Here is a 5,053-nt window from a genome sequence, read left to right as displayed (position 1 = left end):
GGCTCCGGGCGCATCGGCCGAGCGGCGGCGGCGGCGGGCCAGACCAGGCCTCGACGGGGGCCGCCGCCGCCGCCGCCGCCTCCCCGCGGCCCTCTCGCCGCCCTGCCGCGCAATGCCGCCGCTCCCCCCGCGGCCCTCGCAGCTCCGGCCCGCCCCTCGCCCGGGCGGCGGCGGCCCCGGCGCCTCTCACCGGTGACCCCGACGGAACTCCCGACCTGACCCGGAAGCGGAGCCCCGCGAGCGGGAAGCCGGTCTGAAGGGGGTGGGGGGAAGACGGCGCAGGCGCCCGCTCTTCCGCGGCACGCTCCGCCCCCCGCGCTGTTGGCAGCCAATGGCGAGCGAGCGCGGGGCGGGGGCGGATCCGGCCGTGAGGGGATGTAAGGAGCGCCGCGGCGGGAAAGCCTCGTGAGGGCCGCATGGGGAGGGGGCTGGACTGCCGGGAGAGGCTCCGTGAGGCCCGGGAAATTAGAGCTGTAGCGGGTTGTTCCCTTCTCGCCTGCTTCCCGGTGTACACAAGGTGCTCCTGACCTGCTCTGTTCTCTCCCACCGAAACACTCAGGCGTATGAGGCGATGGTCGCCCTCCTTCGGTCTGCGTGTACAGTCCGTAAGCTTTTCTTAGCATGTGTTTTTATTGCTTCAGTTACCGATTATTCTTGTTTAAGTTATTGCTCATTTTTAGATGCTAGTTACGAGTGTGCTGATGACCAGCAGCACTTCCTCAGGGTAGCCTTTGCTCATTAGCGGCGCTCTAGCAGAATAGGAGTTAGTGCCGACACACAACATGCTTGTTATGAGGGTGTCCCCGCCTTTATTTAAGCCTGGTAATCTTTCATTTCTGACGCGGTTTAGCTACAGTTTGCAACAATCTAATCTTGTTAACGTACTTTGCGTTTTTATACCATATTTTGAGAATAAGTGAAAAAGAGTTCTGCAAATTACAAAAACTGAATGTTATCTTACACTCACGGAACCAGGGAATGGTTTGGCTTGGAAGGGATCTTAAAGGTCATCTACTTCCAGTTCCTCCTGCCGTGGGCAGGGATGCCACTCAGTGCATCACCTTTCTCAGAGCTCCATCCACCTTGTTCATGTTAGCTCTTTGAGAACTAGGTAATCAGAAAGGTCACAAATTGAATTAAAACTGTCATTGCCAGTAAACAAACTGGAGATCAAACTGCACTAACTCAAATAAAATCCTTTAGAGTAGCTCGCTGGTGACATAAGATGGGCAACGCCTTCTTGGTTTGCTGTTACTCAGTAGATCTTCATGCTATGTGGTTTAGCAATACCTGCAATTCAGCATCAGGAGAGTATGGGAAATGAGCCTAATTAATCCCTGCTAGTATTTGAAGTGGAACAGGTGCAGAATCTGAGCTGGAGCTTAGGCTGATAACAGATAGCATTTATTTTAGAGTAAGAAACAAGACCCACAAGCTCTGCAGGGAGAGCTGTGAGATACTACAGCTGTCAAACAACAAAACACAAAACCAAGAAATTCAGAGATCCCCTGAAAATTGAGCCCTCTGTTGCTAAAATATTTCAGTTGCTCAGTTAAACAGCTTAGATGACTTGAACTTCGCTCCTCTGTCCTTCACTTTTCTGTTTGCTCCTCACAGATGTAAAGACTGGTTCTGGAAACCACTGTGCAATTCACTAAGTTATTACAGTCCAGTAGAAAGTGTGTCGATCAAGGGCTTTTTTACAGGAACTTTTCAAAGGCCAGATGCTGTTACTACCAACATCTTAACTATCTAAATTGTGTTTGTACAGTGTTCTGTATGGGAATGATATCTGAATTAACTATTTTTTTCAGAAGGACTTTGTTGTAAACATACATTAAAAAAATTACCCTTGAAGAAGGTGCTGGATTGTGTGGCTTGTACACGGGTGGAACTTAATGCTTTGCCTTCTGTGATCTTGACTAGGAGTATTTTAATTTTCTTATGTTTACTAGTATGAACTTTTTTTTTTTTCCTAGCGCTGTTTGTGGTGAGTTCTGAAGCCAGAAGAGGAGAGGAGTCCCCTCAGGATCCAAAACAGAACTCTGAAAGAAGGAAGCACTGAAATCAACTTGCCAGTGATACAAGCATGTAAAGGAGGGATAAAGTGAGACCTTATCTGGGCAGAGAGTCACGGAGAATGGAAAGAGGAACAAAGTTTGGAAGTATGTGGAGCTGAAAAGGTGCTCAGGTATAGTGATGTGAAAGAGAGTAAATGAGAAGAAAGGGAGAAAGACAGGTCATATGGTAGGCTTGTGGAACATATTATGGAGTAGGAAAAGCAGAGGGATAATGAGTGAAGCAGTTGCTGCAAATAGAGAAGAACATGTGGAAGAGCTAGAACAGTAATTTGAAAAGCTGGAGACTTATGGATGATTTTCAGGAGCATGGAGATATGGGCAATGCTGAAAGCATGAGCAGCTGCAGATTAGCAGGATCAGAGGTTCCTGTGAGCCAGGAAATCAGAGGTCTCAGCAGGTTTGTAGTGCTTTGCCCTTTGTTCACATAGCAGTGTGGATGGGAGGGGAGGCAGTACCCACTGCTTGGGATAGGGGAACAGTTTTCCTGACAGCCTTGGAACTGTGCTGTCCAAGCAGCCCAGTCACAGAAGTCACTGTGTAGATGAAGCAGGTTCTTCCCAAAAGCCCCAGGAAGGTCTGAAAATCTATAGCCCCCATAAAAATTAAAATGGATAGCTGGAGGTGAATAGTTGCGAAGAGGCCAAGGTAATTCTAACAGAGAAGCTTGAAAATAGTAATCTTGTTTGCAGAGAGATGACCAAGTAGGCATAGTGCTTATTTAATGATTATATTTCAAGTATTAGAGCCAGCAATGAAAAACAAGTGGTGAAGTGTAAGGATGTTTGGTTGAGTCACTGAATTGCCTGTGACCTCAGTGCTAAGGCTGACCTGAATTGTGGGGATGATCCTAATTACAGCCTTACTATTAGATATGCAATTACCAATCTATAATTACGAGCTAAATTGTAGAACACTGACTGTTCCTCTGTTTACAGTGAAATCTGACTCCTGTATATAAGAACATTACTAAATGCGACAAAATTAAAAATAATTTCATTCTTTGGTGAACAAAATATATCTTTAAATACTTTCTCTGAAAAAGTAAGTAAACACCCAGTCATGTTTCATGAAAAGTAATGAATATTATTAAATACTAATTATTCTTACTGTGAAAAATCACAAATAGCAGAAGGTTAACCGTGGTGGTATCTCTGTGATAACTCAATGTCACAGACATCTTTTATGAAAAATCCTTTCCTTAGGGTTTTTCCTCCTGAGAAGCTGAGAGGCCTCAGGAACACAATGTAAACAATGATTATCTGCTGCTGTGGAATGCAACAGGTGCATCTGGGATTGGCCTCAAGTGGTTGTTTTTAACTAATGGCCAATCACATCCAGCTGGCTTGGACTCTCTGTTGGAGATACAAGCTTTTGTTATCATTCCTTCTTTTTCTATTCTTAGCTAGCCTTCTGATAAAATCCTTTCTTCTATTCTTTTAGTACAGTTTTCATGTAGTATATGTCATAAAATAATAAATCAAGCCTTCTGGAACATGGAGTCAGATCCTTGTCTCTTCCCTCATCCTCAGACCCCTGTGAACACGGTCACACCTCAGCAATCTTAAAGACAGGAATGCGAAAAGCAAACTTTTTATTAATAATCCTGGATTAAAGCTATCCTGTCAGTCTTATGCATGAGATAAACTCTTTCTAGCAGAATATTTCGTAGATAAGGGGGCCATCCTAAAGGCTCGTGAGGCCCTGGATGCAGCATCTGCCCATGCCTTATGCCAGCAGAGTGAAGCAGTCTGACATGCTGGGCTTCCTGCTGCAGTGCAGAGGTATCAGCTCCTTATGTCCACTGAGGTCAGTCCTGGGGAGAGGTGGGATCCCACACATCTGTGGCAGGTTCAGGGCCCCTGACAGAGGCATCATGGGGCTTGGCTGTGTGCTTGCATGACCCCTAAATGTGGACAGGCAACAGGAGACCGGGGGGGAGGTGAGGAGGAGCGGGCTTCTCTTTTCAGTCACCGCTTGCTCTTTGAAGTGTCACTGTGACATGAAACTGCGCCATGAATCAGGAGCTCCTGAGCACTCTTTGTGGCCTCCATATCTACTTCAGTGGTGCCTGCAAGCAGCTGAATTAACTGCAGGGTTGCTACCTGCCAGGTACAAAGGGGGGTAGCTAGGTGCTTGTGAGCACTGCAAGGTTCAATTAATAATGTTTGCTAACTATTAATTAAGTGTTTTAAGTTCAGAAGTGTTGTTTAGAAATGCCTGAACATTGAATCACTGTGTTCTAGTTGTGCACTGTTGCATGTCCCAAAGGTTCATTAAACTGATAAACAACAGGGCCAGAGGTTTATTTACCCAAAAATCAAGACAGTACAGCATGTGGCCCCAGTGTCTTACTGAAACCTGTTAGCATGATGCAATTTTTTATTTTTTGAGGACAGAATCTTTGATTTGACAGAGCTGTTTTGCCTCCTGCAGATAGAATCTGTCATGATTCAGTTTTGCATATAATAACTATATTTGCCATGTCAAGGAGCAACATCTGACTGAATGTGGCTTTATTTCTATTTTTATTTCTGTATTATTTTTTCTCAGTTGTAAAAGAGAAATACTCCTGGGCTTGCATTTGGTATTCTAGACCTGTGCAGTGATTGCTTTGAAAGCATCCATAGCTTCAGACAAGGAACTGACTATTAACAGCTGAGATGGAAGGCTGCAGTCCAGCAATGGGGGGAGACCTAGGTAGCTCCTTAACATTTATGTGGCAGTCCTCTGCCACAGTATTAGGCTGAGGCATGAAGAAAGTTTAAGGAGACTCAGGCCTTAAACATACACAGAGTGGATTGTGGGGCCAGAAAGGAGCTGTTTGAAAAGGCAAGCAAAAAAAAAAACAACTGTGTCTCAACTCAGGTGTCTTTGCCAGATAGATCCACCTTCTTCTCTAGGTATTCTTCTTCACTCAGTATTCTTCTTCACTCAGTACTTCACTAAGAACTCAGTAAGGAGTTCACTCACTG

The 5,053-nt window shown here is 45.6% G+C and overlaps 1 long non-coding RNA gene across 1 annotated transcript; it reads left to right on the top strand.

The window, feature by feature from the left end:
* Nucleotides 1-388: 388 nt before the first annotated feature.
* Nucleotides 389-3,573, top strand: LOC136556328 (uncharacterized). The gene is made up of 2 exons (XR_010783644.1): nucleotides 389-605; nucleotides 1,980-3,573. It is a non-coding gene; the product is annotated as an uncharacterized lncRNA (long non-coding RNA).
* The last annotated feature ends 1,480 nt before the right edge of the window (nucleotides 3,574-5,053 follow it).

The sequence above is a fragment of the Molothrus aeneus genome, chromosome 4, assembly GCF_037042795.1.
Source record: "Molothrus aeneus isolate 106 chromosome 4, BPBGC_Maene_1.0, whole genome shotgun sequence".
NCBI lineage: Eukaryota > Metazoa > Chordata > Aves > Passeriformes > Icteridae > Molothrus > Molothrus aeneus.
The sequence above is the reverse complement of the archived record's forward strand: the minus strand, read 5'-3'. Positions and strand labels throughout refer to the sequence as shown.